Below are 17,380 nucleotides of genomic sequence, written 5' to 3'. Positions count from 1 at the left end.
TGATCTCAGTCAAAATATCTATCAACGGCAACGATGCCTCGGTCAGTAGAGACATTTCCTTTTAGTTTAGTTTCACTGCAACATCACAACCGGAGGAAGAAACGACAGAATGATATGTTGCTAGCGTTAGCCACGCCAGTCTTGGTGAAAATAAAAATCTGTCACTTACCATTCAGTCGGTCCACGAACTTGAGAAATCAGTTTGGTTGTTCGACAGCTAGCAGGTCTTCAGAAGCCCCATCCGTACAAACCAGGAGAAGTTTGAGCCCAAACCACCTGTGAAAAGACAGAACTGGTTTAAAGCTAATCCTGAGGTTGTCACCATGTAACTTAGCAGACAGACTGAGGTTCATCTGGACCCGACACCGTACGAGTTTGACATGGATGCTACCGTTCTGGGGGCCTTCATGTGGGCCAGAATCCTGGAGTAGCAACGGCTTCATCCAGCTGTGCACAAGCGTGTCAGTCCACAAGGACTACAGACTGACTAGGACCATCTCTTGGCCAATCAGGTGACCACTCCTGGCCCTTCACGGTCATTGTTACCCTGACTGCATTTGTTCTTAAAGGAGCACCGGACGGATGGGGAACGCCTTGTGGCTTGATGGTCCTCTCCAAGATTCGCTTGGGAGACAAACCAGGACCTTCTTGTAGACAGTGTTCCTTGGGATCGACCACCAACAAAGGACATGTAAAGAGTCAGGTTGTTCTGGAGTTGCAGAATCGTTCAGTTGGAATAAAGCTAACAGCTAACAGAGCTAAGTTCTGGCAGCAACCAACTCTGCATACATCATGTCCACAAGCCTGGATAAGGATGGGGATCCAAATCCCAAAACCCTGGGTTGGACCAGACTTAAGCCAGTCAGGGAGGTGACAAGACAAAGCTAGTTCAGGACTTGTTTCCGTAGATTCTTGAGGTTGATATTCGTGTGGATCTACCACCCACCAGGGAACTCAGGGTTTCCTCCGAGGCTCCAGAATCCAGGTCAGCGTTGGTCAATTAGCCAAACATTCTCTTGTGAGTGCATCAAGAGCTGCTCACTAATACATGTAACGCAACCTTTGCTAGGACCCGTCGGACAGGACAAACTCAGGGTTAATCTTTACCTGAAGTCACAGTTTTAGATAGGTAGATACACACTTTATTGATCTGCAGGTAGGAATTGACAAAAGAGAATCTCAACTCTCAGACAGGGAATCGGACCCTGGTCTACCGCGTGACAGTCGGAGATGTTGTCCACTATATTAACAAACAGATAACAGGAGTGTTCAAGCACTGGGCCGGGATCAGGAGAGGCGCTGGGCCTCCTGTCGGGTGCAGTGGAAAGAATATTTGACCCAAGTGCCCCATTCAGGTTCCGGTCAGGAAGCCGATCAGATGTTCGGCGCTGAATATCCGTCATTTCAGCGACAACATAGGCAGCAAAACCGACACGCTCCTTTGACTAAAGCAGTTTCCGCCGTGAGAAGAAGCAGACGTCAAGCAGAGCTGATATTTTCATCACGTTGGAAGCAGAGACTGGTCGGAGCGGGTCAACTGTCGACACATGAAAGGTGAAGTGGACGTTTGCAGCGAGCGCTCCTGTGAGTGGGCAGCTCGACGTGTCGGTGACGGGAGAAGTGCCGCGTGAGAGCTATTTTAAACCACCGGACCGGAGAAAAACATGATCTCTGCTGAACGTGAGACTTTTATCGTCGCTAATACAGATCATTCTGTCTGGCGAGCTCATTAAAGCTGATCTAAAACGACCTGGTTTGAATACAAAAAAAGCTGCTTTCTTGCAGACAACCGCACAGAATGACGCCGCGGCGACTGATGCTGTCTGCAAATCTCGGCGCGGCATAAGCCGGACGCGGCAGCGTGTGGTCACGTAAGCCTGTTCTTATGAATTAAACCCCGCTGTAATCTGAGAGGCCGTTTTTTAAAGGTCAAAACGGGGCGCTCACGATGATCTCTCATAAAAAGGGCTCAGAATTGATTTATGATAATGGAGCTATCAGATTTCCGCGCCGTTGATCCTTTTGACGGTTTAGAAGAGAAGCAGCAGCGAACCGAGTCACTCCGCTGCCACAAGTTTACATTGTGGTCACACACAAACTGCAATACCACACAAAGGTGCGGCATAATCTCCAGCTCCAAATGTCAATCTGAAATCAGCGAGGAACCGAAGGGGAACTCCGGCGCAGAGGGCTTCACATTTAGAGATCGGGATTTGTTTTCCTGATTACAAAGCAAAAAATAAATGTCTCTGAGACGCAGAGTTATCACGAGCGACGAGACATTGCCAGATGAAAATGCCATGATGTTACAGGGAGAAGCCTCGTCTGACTGGGAGCTAGCTGATGATACATTTGTGGCCTGTAGGGAGCAGTAATGCACGTTTGCTACACCTGTTCAGCCCAACCAAGAACAAGAAGCAGCACAGTGAGACTGAGGTCGGAGTCGTTGCCGAGTCGATGAGCGGATTTAAGGCTTGTATCAGTAGTTTGTAACACAGCACTCACACCAAATCCAAGCCGTCGCCTCGCCGCTGCCAAACGTCATTTACTTCCATTTCTTGCGGCACAAGGCTGCGATGCGGGTCAAGATGGCAATAAGAGGATTGTTGATGTCGGATTAGGGTGCAGTTATTTTGGAAGTCGACCACTCACCGGCTACCACAGCGATTTGTCGAAACTCGTCGGCATATGACACGTACGGGTTGGCGAACACGCAAACATGGCGGGTTACAGTGTTGTAAATATATCTAAATAAATGTTGTAAAGACTTGTGTAGAGTTAAATGCTGTTTTAAAACATTACATTTCAATTTTACTTGCACAAAATAGGTCAATTGACCCTGAAGTCTCAGGCATTCATCCTGTAACGGTGGACTGTGCCAAGAGAACGACGACATCACGACTAGTAGACTGATGATAGTCGACTAGTCGTTGCCGGATATCACTCAATAAAAGTTGATAAAGCAGACGTTGAATCAAATTCTGCATTAGTTCTGAAGCTTCAAGATGGCACCGGCACAGAACTGTCAGATGAAAGACCACCTCACTCAACACATCTAAACAAGTCAATTTACTTAGGTACTGGATATTAATTCTTTCCAGCGAAAACCAAAATAAACAACATTAAAACGCATATTTTAACACACAGCGCATGTTCACTAGATACAAACAAGACTGGCACGGACACGTGTCGGACTTGTTTGGTCTAACCACAGATAAAAGGGGCAGAGCCTCAGGCTCCCTCCCTCCACCTGATGCCAGGGTTGGCCCCTCCCTGGTTGGTTCTGGAGGCGCTCAGGCTCAGAACTTCTTGGAGCCCAGAATAGATGGAGGGGGGCTGAGGGGTGTTGAGGCCCAGCGCCCCAGGGACATCTGTTCTCGCAGGTGCGCTCTCTCGACGTGATGAAGATTGGCGGTACAGTCGCCTTCCAGCATCGCCGCTCCGCTACGCCGTCACGGCGGGTGTCGGGCGCGAGCGTGAAGAACAGTTGCGAAGTTACAGGGCAGATGGAAGCGGTGACGAGAGCGGGGTGAAGGCGGAAGAGAAGGGGGTGGGGGGGCGCCGTGAGGATGGTGCCGGAGATTAGCAGCACGGAATGGGTTATTTTAAAGTTGATAAACTGGTGGTGGTGAACAAAGAGCTGAGCCAAAAGTGTGACTGAATGGATAAGACAGCAGCTACAGTGGCTGGACTCTGTCATCCAGGTGGGAGTCAGGGACACCGGAGACCCGGGTCATGCTGCTCCCGGTCATGTCCACAGTGAGGTGTTCGAGGGACCTGGTAGGAGACCCAGGACACTGGGGACACCTAGGTTTGCCAGAGCAGCCAGTCGTTTTTCACAATGCCCGAACTTTTCAAAGGATCCAGACTCTCAGTGCGGCTTGCAGAGCGCACAATCCCCATCGCAGTCATGTGACCACAGCTCATTTTCAAGCGCTAAATAAAAGGCGGTCGTGTGGACGGATCCTGTAAGTAATCCAGCGGGACAAAACAGCTGGTCCTTGACGCTACAACAGATCTGCTGCCATGGCAACCGGAGATAGGATTGCGCTCCGTTACACCAGCAGGCCACTTCATGCTTTAATGTAATGCGACAACATGCCGGAATTAATTTGTGTTTTGTCAGAAAATAAAGTCGCCTTCAAACAGATTTAATTCGGGGAGGGGAAAAAAGCGGTTTTATTTATTTATGTAAGCTCCCAACGCCAGCGCCCCGTGATTCTCCAGTTTTTGTGGGGAACTTTTAGCCTGGCAGAGTGATCTCACCGCCGGAGTGGTACAAGGCAGCGACAAGAAAATCTTTTAACAAACTAGAAGGCAATTTCATTTCACAGCAGCGGAGCAGACCGAGGACGAGCCGCCGAGTCACTGGGAAGCTTCTAAAGAGAAATGGAAGCCCGGGATAAAAGCCGCTATCGCCCCAAATAAGGGGAGCAGACAGACTTAAGGCCGAATCATCCCGCTAAAGCAGCGCAAGATTAGCCACCGCTGACAGGGCCGCTAACTCGCTAGCTTATTAGCATTAGAGAATTTCACTTTGCTGGTGACCTCAGCTGCAATCCCTCGCCGCAAACCTGACTCAGCACACAAAAGGAAACACTTTACATGGCTGGAATTAAACTGGTTTTGATCGGTTATTCAAGAGTCACACGCAGATACGGAGCCAAACTGTTTCACGACGGCTACATGTTTGGGACTAGCGCCAAGCCATTCTCCTGTTTTACAGTCAACTTACCAAACAATGGACCGTATGGTTGAATGAAGGAGCTCTGTTTTCACTGTTCCTGTGACTCTATTTATCAATAATTATGATTGCCTATTTGGTTTTCACTCATTCATTGATCAAACCTTTTATTTTCCATAACATTTTTTTCCAGGTTTTTTCGGTTACATGGTTTGTTCTTAGGCAAAGTAAGTCTATTTAGAGTATTCTTTTTTCTTGCATTTGTTTTTTTTTATTACATTGGACTTTCACCAACACTTTTTTTTTTTGCTTCTGTCAAGTTTATTTTGAGTTAATCTTTCTACTCGACTTCGTCATGATGGGAGATATTTTGGATAAAATCATTTTTCAACTTATAGGGACGTGTTTTGCTTTTTTAATTTTTATGTGCTTCAATTCTTTGACGTTTACCTTTTTTTCTTTGACTATTTGCTTTTATCAATCGTTTAATTTAGTGTTTTTTCATTCTTGTTTTTGTTTTACCAAGTTGACTGACTATAACAAAGTTGTTTTTAAAGGTTTCCTTTTCATTTTTTGGTGACGAAACACTTGATTCTACTTAACTTCTTCACCTTTTTTATGTGGAGCAGTATGACTCAGGAAAGGACGTTACAGGTCGACCAATTTCCTCCATCCTCTGACGCTACATAGCTACATAGCTACATAGCTCAGGCTCACCGTTGTGTGACAGCCGGTGATTTGGGAATGATGGACCATCAGTTCTAAATCCAAGCTTCACTCTGAAGACCAACAATGAACGTCCAAACGTTCAACTCCAATATCGACATCAGAACGCTGGGATTAGTGTAGCAGTACCGGAGACCAAACTCAAGAGCACTTTTTAGGGTCTCCTGAAATGCATCTTCACTCTGCCTCGTCTTGACCACGGACCGGGCAGACTCTGGACAGGTCCAGACCGACAGAGAAGAACCATCATGGCTGATCAGCATCATCGGTAAAGGAGAAGGATTCTGGATTCTTATTGAGCTTTGTGGTTTTTCTTTTATATTTATCAGGGCTCTCAAGCTGATCCACAAAAAGGGCCACAGTGGGAGCCGCTTCTTGTTGATACTAAACACCAATAAGATACCGCTTGTTTCAGCTGACACCTGATTGGTTAACCAACGTGTGCCTGCACCTACTGCGGCTCATCTGTGGATCAGTTTGAGACTCCAGATAGGTACTGTCTTGGTGTCAGTCTGGATAATGCCGTGGTCTCGGTCGGTGTGGTCTGGACTACCACACTCGCCGGGATCCCAGACCGAGCCTGCGCTGGACCACGTTAGGATCCGATGAGCAACACAAGATGACAGCCGTCACTCTCGCCACTCCAATCTGCTCCGGTTCAGCGGCGAGCGTCAGTCAGCAGGAGTCTCCGACAGAAACGCGGATATTTGCGAGTGCTAATACGATTCAGCACAGAATGTTGGGCCAGCACCAGACAGATGGTTCTGGGAGAGGCAGAGAAAATAAAAGATTCCAGTCCTTTTTTCTCGTCGTCGAGCATCATCAGAGCCCGGCGTGGCCCAGCGGGCCGCGGTTCTGATACCACCAACTGAAGATGAATCACACAGTAACAAGGATATCAAAGCGCGTGATCAATGAGGGGACCTTGAAAAACCCACACTAGACGACAACCGGGGATCACGGGCCATAAAAAGGAGGCACATTACAGAGGATGGCGGATAAACAACACGAGGCCACCGAGCGGGATGATGTACGGAGATAGAGAGGGAAAAAAAAAAAGAGGGCCACATTACGGAGCCGAGCGGCTAATGAGATGGAAATCCTCGGCTGCGACTGGTTTGAAGGCACAATTAGCTTTGCCCAGCGTGGCCCCCCCAGATTAATTGATATCATCAAAAGGCCAAGTGAGCTCAAGCTGAAGAGTCAGAACTCCTTAAGCAAACCTGCGAGAATGTAAACAGAGGCTGGGAGAGGAGGAGAGACGGAGGACAGAGGTCTCACTTTCACAGACTTTCAGCAGATCAGTGCGCTGGCTCGCAGCGGGTCGGGGTCACGCAGAGTTCAGAGGGAAGCGGACCGGCTTTCAAAAAACCATCAGGATGGACTCCGATTCGGTTTTACGGTGACGAAAACGCACAACTTCTCACTTCTTTCTTGTGTTGAGGCTCGCGAGGCTGGTCATTTAACATGTTACGTTTCTTTTCGAGATCCATCGAGATCTATGTTGCGGCAAGAACCAACAGAGGCACCGTTTTATTCGCTGCTTTTTTTCAATGTTTTGGTTGACATTTTCACCAAGTTTTTGGACACACTTCTGGCTAGTTCTTAAAGTTTGTTTTATGATTGTGAAATACTGTTATCTACCGTATTTCTTAATTACCTTGTCAAGACACGAGCACCTGACGCCTGCTAAACTAGTCTTACTTCCAAAAAGAGAACTTTTCAGCATTAGCCATTAGCACAGTGGAGCCATGTTGCAACGAAAAAGTCTAAACATTACCCTGCAGATCAATATGTCTATTGGTATGTTTCAACAAGTTCACTGCTGTTTTAAATACTTCAAGCCTTTATTTTGGGGGGGGGGTATTAAAAACCTGGATTTTATTTCCTTGCTAAAGGCTAATGGCTACTCATAACATCAAAAAATGTATGTATAACGCTCTGATGATTAAAAAAAAAAAAAATTTTTGCTGCTAATACGAGCTTAGCAACACAGCAATAAAATCACCCAAAAAAACAAAAAAGGAAAGCATGAAAATAAGTCAGCGCAAGTGTATAAAACATCAGTTAACTTGGTGAAAAACAGCAACAAACAGATTGATCTGCTGAGTCATTTTGGTTGTCAGACTTTTTAGTTGGTCCTTGGAGCAACATTAGCTTCACCATGCTAACAGCTAATGCTGAAAAATGTCAAAAGCTGAGATAGACTGGGAGTCAACCGGAGTGCCTCAGGGTAAATGCAATAAAGGCTAAAGAGAACTGAATGCTGGAAGGAGGAATTGTTTGGCTCCTAACATCACAGTGCTAATGGCTACATCACAAAAAGAAGTTCCTCCACGCCCCCTGCTGTCCAACTGGTGAACTCCCCAACACCATGGGAGGAGTCTTTATTTTATAGAGAATCAGACGTCACAAAAAAAGTGGCTCAAGTTCGTCCTAGTCTCGACTCGTGAGGGCTGAGGTGGCATGTGTCTGGAGTTCACACCTATGGTCATTATCGCCGCCAGAGATCATGAGTTCGTGACGGCCATCTTTCTTCGGTGACGGCCACAAAGCGCCTGCCAGAGCTCCTCTGACCTTTAGCACGCGGCTGGAAAAGCTGAGCGGTCAGCAGGGAAATGCTTGTGTTTCGCACACAGATTGCAGAGCTGGCCCGGCAAGCTGGACGCAGACTGTGCGCCGACCTGGCCACTCTCCCACCTGCCCAGCCTGCAGCGCGGCGCCGAGCCGCCCACGCCCTGGCGAACGCACTCCCGGAGATGGAAATAGAAACAGGCTCAAGACACAGAGTTCATTAACAGATAAACAGCGGGAGGCGGGGGGGGAGGAAGATGGAATAAAAGAGGAAATGACAAGAGATACAGGGAGAGGCTGGCAGTCGTCCATGAAGAAGACAGCTGGCAGCGACATCCTTCACAAACCTGCCGACGCAATCGGGAAGATGGAAGCAACCTCCAGAGATGAGCGGGGAGGCAGGAGAGACGGGGGTGGGGAGGTGGAGGGGGAGATAGCGTGGCCTTCCATTCCGTGCTAATTAACGCAGCTCCAGAAACCGGGCCCCCCGCCGACCTCGGCGAGGAAGTGATGAGGCGAGTTTGAGGAGTGAAAGGAGATGAAAAGGTTGTGGCGAAGAGCGGTGGCCTTGGCTGAAGGTGAGGCGGCTTCCCCGCCGTGACGCGGCTCCTACGGCCGGCGGAGAAGAGCGATGAAGACGGATGAGTCACATCGCGGGGATCAACGGCCGAGCGGCTCGCCGCGGCCACCTCGCCCCGGTGAGCGCCTGATCCAGACACGGCCCAGGTCCAGAGGAGAGGAGAAGACAAGGCCAATGAGGCAGCGCCGGTTCACGCTCCGCTCCACGGACAGCTAATACGGTTCTGAGGAACATTCCAGACGCTCATAAATCTGAGGAGACCAGACGGCGGAGAGAGCGAAGGCCAAGCCGGAGCAGAGAAGACGGAGACAAACAAGGATCAGAACACTGGGCAAGACTCTAGAGCTAAAAAGGAAACAAAGTTTTGGGGTCGGACAAGTACTCGCAAGCAAATCAGTGCACACATCTGCGGCGGTAATGCTAGCTAGATGCTAACTCTATTCTTCAGGTAGAACTGTCTCTCTTTCAAATGATCAAACAGCTCACAGGCTTTGTGTAACTGTCAAAGATGGCTTACATAGCTGGACGCTAGCTTCACTTGAGCATCTGAGCAAAACTGTACTATTTAATGTGAGACTACAACGAACAGCTCAACACACAATAATAGTGTTTGTCTTGTGATCTAACTATTTTAAACTTCAGAAACGAATACTGAAGAACTACAGTTAAAAACAAATGATGCTTGCTGTTGCTAATCATGTAGAACTAGAGCGTGTCACGAGACAAAAAAAAAAAAAAAACAGTAAATCAAATGGGATAAAAGCCACTGAAACTGACGCTGAATGTTAGCCACACGTCTGCGCTCCTTTAATAGGATGTGTAAAACTGCATCTCCAGATTCAAACTCACATAAACATGAATAACTGCTGACGGCTCTCTGCTAGCGACGCTGACAGCCCCCGACTCATTTTGGTGGATGCCTTCATGGTTGAGGATGGCGTCATTTGGACGGGTTTAAAGGCCACAGATATTTGGACCGGTGTCAGAAGCATTTATCGCCACATTAGCAAGCGCCTGATTTAGACCAGATAAGACCCTCGACCGCTCGGATTTTGTAAGTGTTGATGCTCAATTAGTCCCCCCCACCGCACCCCCCGCCCGAATTCTGCCGCTAATGCTGCCAAAGCTTCATTAGCATTAATGCGTGTAATAACCCCGACCAGGGATTTCCTAACCCAGATTTAAACCAGCAGCCTCGGCCCAAACCCCCTCTTCCCCCCCGACTCGCTGATAAAGGAAGCATCTGGATCACTCCTCCGACGCTCGCACATGTATGTTGCATGAACCGCCAGGGACGGGATTGTGCGATGGTACAAGCTAGGTTGTGAAAGTTCAAGCAGGAAGTTCACGTGGCGGTCCGGGCGGCGCCACAGGGGGGGTAAAGACTTCCACACCGAGATCCAATTAATTTCATCTCAACATGCCTCACATATCGACAGGCTGGAAGCCAGTGAGGAGGGTGCTGAGGGAAGAGCCCAGAAAGACGCAGACAGACCCAGAAATGAGGAATCTTAAAAATCCCCTCGTATCTCCACGCTGGGAAGAGAAAATGCAATTACACGTAGCCCCTCAGCCTTTTCAGGCAAGTGTGTGGAAGAGTGAGCGGCTCGTCGTGCGGCTGGTGCCCTGTGGCAGCCCTATGCTAATAGATGCTTGTTCTGTATTCTTAGCATTTGGTGGCACTAGAAGGGGCGCAGGAGGGGGGCGTAGAGTATCAGCGACGAGGCTGACGGGGGTCTCCCGGAGATAATAATGAAAAACCCCAGCAGGACTTCAAAGAGAAGGACTGGTCATTTCCTGTGGCGATGGCGGAAACGCACCCCACGTGTGCACACCACAAAGACGCTTCGCCACGCGGTACTGTCAGCAGAAGCGCTCGGACGGGCGAGGTGTTTCTTTTTGCACTTGGAAACCTTGGCCTCCGGGTCAACTTACGCAACGCGGATGTAATTCCACAAAGCAGCCGGACGCAGCAGCACATGAAACGCTGGGACTTGAAAAGGCAGCAAATGTCACGCTAGGCCAGGTGCAGCATGACAGGGCAGAAACCGGACTGGAACGGAGGGAATGGGCGCTGAAGAAAACAACACTTATTTGTGTCTTACCAAGTCATTATTGCTCGGCGACTGTGGCGTGAACTGTTCTACTGTAGACGCTATTCAGGTCCAAATTCTAAAAAACCTTGAGACAATCCACAGGCGCGGTGTGCTTGTCACGCTGTCATGCTAGGCTAAGCGTTAGCAAACTACTCTCAACAACTAATTTTAGCAAACTCTGTCACTTCAGTCATCAACGTTACGTCAGTACCTGACTTTACTCCGATCGCAAAATGTATCTGGCCCGGATCCGTTTTGGATTCAGGCCATATGCCGTTTGAACAATGGGTCAGATCTGGTCTTGCTAGCAACTTGCTACCTGTTCAGCTACATTGCACCAAAGGCTAAAGTTAGCATCTTTCAGTACTGATGAGTAATGTGAACGTGGACTCACTCAGACATGTGGGACTCACAATGAAATTGTACATTTTATGAGACCGAAACAAGTTTTATAAATGAGGCGGAAAAGACAAAAATCTTGAACTAGTACCTATAACGTTGGCATTACAATAATGATCAATTCAGTTCCACCACTTAAAAAAAAACTGTTTATGTTATTGTTTTATGAAAAAAAACCCAGCTCAACTTCAATTTTTGAGAGCCAGAACAACCAAATAGACAAAAAGAACAAGATGAAGGAATAGAACAAGAAGACGACGTTTCAAATGTGGAGAAAAATATGGGAGCAAGTATAAACAAACACCTCAAACCAGCCTGTGCCGTCATTACTCAGCACAATTTCACACTTCTCATTTCTACCGTTTGAATTCATTAACCGATCATCTGAAGAGGAATGAAAGGAATAAACATTTCGGGAGCGGCTGTGCTCAGTGAGGATGCAGTAAACAAGTCAAATTAAAACTAATACGCTCCTTATTTCACGCTTTATTTGCTTAATTAATCTGCTTCATTTACTCTGGCTGATTTGAATCCCTCCGTCTTTACCCGTCGCTGTTGTCACTGTCGCCGCGGCGAGGTCAAACTCCTGCGAGTGGCTGAAATTCCACAAATCATCGTCTCACAACGGGAAATTCTCGCGCTTGGTTTCTTCCACGGAATTCCACTTTGAAGGCGACAGCATGTGACAGCGGACCACGACAACAACATGAGAGAACGGAGGCCGCAGGCGACGTATCCATAAACACATTCCTGCTCGCCGCTGCTGCCGTCATGTGACGGCGGGAGAAGCCGGAGGAGGTTCGGACATTAACGCCGACTTCAAGTGTGGAAATGTGATGGAGACGCTGCGTTAGTGACGCTGCACTGAGCCTCCAGCGCAACATCAATTCACCTTTTAATCACGTCCAGTTCAATTGGCTCACTGCCAGGCGTGAAACCACGTAAGAGAAGGGTCGCGTGTCCTCACAAGATTATCATTTCCTTTCTTTCACGCATCACTCGCTTGGATCCCGATGATAATCCCGCTTCCTGTTTTGCTGTCTCACTTCCTCTGGCTTAAATGTAGCGCAGATATTCTACCTTTATTTCATGGCCACTCTCACAAGTGCTTCTCCTACTGAAACTCAAACTGACTCGGTGAGTCACTGTGAGGGGTTTAACATTGGCCTGGTTCCGGTGCCGATCTGGCCCAGAGTCAAAAGTTTATAACAGCAACAACCATGGCAACTGTGGAAGAAGTATTGATCATGTAGCTCTTGCACAAAAGAAGAAACTGGGGCAGCGTCATAGGAGGCGGTGGTCGGTGAGGCTGTTCAATATATCTCCACTGGAGGACGGAGAATTGCCGCCATTGTTATGGCTTCTACATGTCTCACTTGAGCAACGTATCAGGCAGCAACAGCAACACTGCCCCTCATGGTTTCCGGTGGTACTGCTCCGTTTGGTCCGTAACATTAAGCTTTGTGGAGACGTGCAGAAATACAGAGGACATGAAGGCAGAACCAGATCGGATCGGAACCGGATCCGTGCATAACACTGAGAATAAATGGGCCTCAATCAGAACAAAAGTAGCTCCAGCATTCAGCAGCGTCCGGCCGGAAGTATTTCTGCAGCAAGCTCTGAATATCACTTGTTGACATTGTGATGATGGAATATTGTCATACTTGGTCTATGAATTCCTCTTCCACTTTTTCCACTTCTTCATTGACCTCCTGCTCATTTACTCAACACAACATGACCACTGATGATGTCAAACTCAAACCAGCTTCCAAGTTCCGAACCTGCAGTTTTTGCCATGTGAACACATACAACTGGAATGTAACTCAACTCCTGGCTCACTGGTTGAGTCACAAGGACTCAGTCTGATGCGTCACATTCAGTGAGTCTTTCAAAGGGACTCGCATGAATCAGCAACTCCAAGTTCATGTCTTGCAACGTCTGTCTACTTGCGTTTGTTCCGAGTCCTGCAACTTCAGTCAGGCGTTCAGTGACGACACGATTCAGATTCACTTCCTGTTTAGAAACTCCCTCACAAGTGTGCAGGACCAAGAATGGCATTTCCTATCAGAGGTGTGGGATTAACACAAGCTCACGAGTCACCACGCCACCTGGGACTCGACCCAGTGTTTCCCCACACCCTGGTACCTCAGCGGTGTCCAAACTAGCTTGAAGATCCCAGTAACCAGACTGAGTCGGTAAAAAGTCACATCTGGATCCAGTCAGAATTCTTGGAATTCCAGCCGACTTGGGTCAGGTTACCAGCTGAACATAATGACTCTAGTATTTTCCACGGTGGGGGTCAACAGTTGACGGGAGGTGATAACACCATTATCCTCCAGCTGCTGGTGTCGACAACCATCAAGATGAAAGGATTTCGTTTCCATACGTCTCTCCGTGGACGAACGCTACACTCAACAGTCACGATGGAGATGTTGTGAGTCGTGATGCTAGCTGTGCTCTTATTCCCAAAAAAACAGAATATTTCAGTTTACAAAAGAGTCAAGGCGAGTCACTCAGACGTTGTGTACTCAGCTCCACAGAGGAGTGAGTCATGAAGGTTGACTCACTCATCAACAGCTTCACACATCTGCATGGCTGCTAATTGGACGTCATTGTGCTGTTAGACAGTTCCAGCGTCAGAAAGCCCTCTGGTGGACAACAGTGGCACCGCCACCACCAAACCAGAGAAAGATGTGGCGAGTCCAACCTCCGTTGTACCACTTCAACATTATAACTTGGCATATAGAAATGAACCACAAAACAAACTCTTTTGCGGTGCCTTCCCTCAAACTAGATGATTCCACCAGTCGGACCTCAGTCCTTCCTGGTAAATGGAACCTGGAAGGCCTCACTCAGATGTGTGGGACTCAGCAATCAATGAGTCAGAGCAACTTTCCACCCAACGAGAGCCACAAGCCCAAGTCAATTCCTGTCAATGTTTATGAGTCTCTCTTTGACAACTACTTCCTACTGATCCGCTGAGATTGTTGGGGAACTTGGATTGCGTTCAGTGCTAAAGGGCGCCCCCTAGTGGACAGTGCATCACTTTCTTATTTTCAAGAACTTCTCCATAGTTGGTAACTATCACAGATTTGCAGCTGTCCAGTCAATTCACGGCCAACATATGTGGATCATGTATTAAAACTGAGCGTCTCAGGGCCCAAAGGTGGCCCTCTAGGAGGCGCTCGCGGCCCAACAATGGGCCCCGGCCCTATGGCTAAGACTCACTGCTTTACAACAAGCAAAGAGCCACAGATTTGTGTTTCAAGTGTTACCGTTCAGATCCGGAGCTCACAATTCAAGCTGCCCGACCTTCCACCTCAGCCATCCAGCCCCTCCTCCCAGCCCTCGCTCTTATCTCCCACCCCTTCTTCACAGTCTGATGTCTTCAGCCAAAAGCCACCTCTGCCGCCTACATGGAAGACGATTCAATCAGCTGGAAGTGAAAGAGCGGCAGGCAGACGATGCACCGCGGCCCCATTACCTGCCGTCCTCGCCGGGCCCCGGCCCCAGCTACCTAATGGGCCATAATATCATTTGAGGCCGTGTTGGAGGTTCACGTACTCGCTCTCAACATAACCCCGTCGCCGAGAAACAATAAAAGCAGACGTATTTCTTTATTACTCCTCACCGAGCGTATCGCCAAATCGACGCAGCAAGGAAAACAAGATCTTGGCGAGCGGCTTGTTAAGACACTTGTTATTACGCTTCAGCTCCTTCTGCTACTCACCGGCCGTAATGGAGGTTTTATTATAATCGAATGAACGCGATTTCTCCGACATGAATAGGCTACTTAAAAGGCCATTTCGCTGGACGTGCAATACGTCTGACGGTTCATCCGGCCCGCCGCGACTTCCATATTTAATTAAGAGATAATGACATCTAAGACTGCTGCGATACATTTCGGGCTGGGGTGAAATATTGACAGTAAAAGGGTTTCCCAGATACAGTTTCATATGCTGGCCCTTAATAGCAAACATATGAAATGGATCACAAAACCAATAATCCTGCCTCCAGGATCCTGGTGGTGGCGCTTATCACGGCTATAAACACACACACACACACACACACACACAGATGTTCGGACGAGTGAATAAAGCCTCCTTCGCTTGGTTATTTACAGTATGAAAGAGACATAACTCTGGGGCGGATAAGAGAATTTTGCACACAGCGACAAGCTGAAGGGGACCAGACAAGCTGAGGCAGGAGAACTCAGGAAACACTGCAGACAAAACGTTCTAAACAATGCAACACACGGGTGGAGACACTGAGTAAGGCAGATGAACTACAACCAAACGCACCAACACAAAGATCATCTTGCACTTACTCCCTTCACACGGTCATGAGAGACTGGAGGGGACACTCTGGACTGGCCCCCAGCCCACGACAGACAACCACTCAGCAATACAGAAGTGACATGAAGGTTTTGGACTTCACGTTTCACAGGAGTCTCCTTCATCATGTATGTTTTAGTGATGACATCACTTTGGATAATGACTGAAAAACACGACTCATGTGAGGCACTCATACTCTGTTATTAAATCTTCAAAATTACGTCCCAGCACTAAAAACAACGTAACACTAAAGCAGAAAAGTTACGACCAAGACACCACACAAACAGTCAGTAATAGAAACTTTCACAGAAGAAAAAGCATCTTCCACTTGTTCCTTTAACACGGACATGAGTGGCTGGTGGTGGGGGACACTCTGGTTAGGTCACCACTTCTTCATCACCTCCGTATGAAGAACAAAGCAGAGCGCCACCTGCTGTGAGGCTCAGTGTCCTCGGATAGCTATACTTGTGGGGACCGATTCTTGGAAACACAGCATGTAGGGACCTTTTGCTGGTACCCATGAGGTCGGGCCTCAAGTTCAGGATGAAGACGTCAACATAACTGGGTTTAAGTTTGGTCTAGGTCCTGGTTGAGGTTAGGTTTAGGGTGAGAGGTCCCCAAAAAGCATCAAAACAGTCAATAATAACCCACTAGGTCGGGACATTGACCTTGTCTTATCAGGATCATCGTTTGTGTATATTTTGTGGCAAAGTGTAGGACTACTTCACGCTTCAAGACACTTATGTTTCTCCCTCTGACATCACAGTTAGCCACCTCCGTTTACAAACAACAGAATGTGTTCTTCAGAAATATATATTCCACAGACTCGACAGTGGAGTGGTGAAGCGCTCGGGACGTTCTGACGCAGCGGGAGGAAGTCAGCGGGTCTCATCGACTCGCAGGTCAAAGTAGGGAGTCGCAGGATAATGAAGTGAGTCTCACTCCGGCGAGGGAAAGTTATTATCCAGCAGCGGGATTCCTCGTCTCCCCCCGCTGTACGGCAGCCCCGGCCCTCCCCCCTCGTACATCATCTGGTCAGAAGCACGGGATGGAGAACTGACAGGAAACACTCGTGTGTGTGTGTGTGTGTGTGTGTGTGTGAGTGAGGGAGAGAGCAGCGGGAGAGTCAGAGAACCCAATCTCTCACACGGAGCAGCAGAGACAGGCGGGCGGTAGAAAAACCTGGCGGTGAATCCGCCCCCCCAACACTGCAGCGTGAGACTCATGGAACGGGGGCCTGACCCGGTGCCTCCACCCAGCTGCCACCAGAGTCTGCACACCAACAGCGGCGCCCGCCACTCAAGGCCGACTGGTGTTTCCGGCGGGACCGGCGTCTGCAGCCTCCCCGGCACTCGCCAGCGCCTCTGAAGTCTCTGTTATTTGGGCGCGAGCAGCTTCATAAATAATGAAATGGAGCCAGTAATTGGTGGTTCTTGGTAATTAGGACCAAGCTGTCAGCTCGCGATGTAGCGTCACGTCTGATGCCACTGAGGTAATTACCAGTGTGTGTGTGAGTGCGTGTGTGTGTGTTGACACATTGATAATAACTTTCTCCACATGTTTACTGCCCCTTTATTTTAAGAGCTTTCACCACAACAATGGGAAAGACTTGGAGTATTAGAGTTAATGCCTCGAGTGTGGGGTTCTTCACTGCAGCCAGGGCTCAGGAGGGCCGCCTCTCTGCGGGGCCCGAGTGGGCTCGGGGGACACAGGCCATGATGATTTGACAGTCGTGTCCAACAAGAGCAAAAATAACGTCCTCGCAGTAAAGCAAATGAGTGATGGTGAATTCCATTTCCTCCCATAATCCTCAATCTTAACCCTCAAACTTAGACCTCAAAACCAAGTGTTAAGGGCTGTGTGTGTCTTACAAATGGGACGCCCCTTTAACGCAGATACATCCTCAGACTGAAGGGGGCAGCATTACGTGGTGTTCAGTCTGTCAATTCAGACGGCTGACAAAAGATCATAAAATAAGAGTAAATGT

The 17,380-nt window shown here is 48.4% G+C and overlaps 1 protein-coding gene across 3 annotated transcripts in view; it reads right to left on the bottom strand.

Annotated features, from left to right (window-relative positions):
• The window catches only part of plxnb2b (plexin b2b), a 150,998-nt gene that overhangs the window by 87,343 nt on the left and 46,275 nt on the right, over positions 1-17,380 (bottom strand). For all 3 annotated transcript variants that reach the window (XM_053884847.1, XM_053884846.1, XM_053884848.1), the window contains one exon: positions 170-276. The gene's annotated coding sequence lies outside the window, so the exon portion shown is untranslated. The remainder of the gene's footprint in view (positions 1-169; positions 277-17,380) is intronic.

Source organism: Synchiropus splendidus, chromosome 14 (assembly GCF_027744825.2).
Source record: "Synchiropus splendidus isolate RoL2022-P1 chromosome 14, RoL_Sspl_1.0, whole genome shotgun sequence".
Taxonomy (NCBI): domain Eukaryota; kingdom Metazoa; phylum Chordata; class Actinopteri; order Syngnathiformes; family Callionymidae; genus Synchiropus; species Synchiropus splendidus.
The sequence above is the reverse complement of the archived record's forward strand: the minus strand, read 5'-3'. Positions and strand labels throughout refer to the sequence as shown.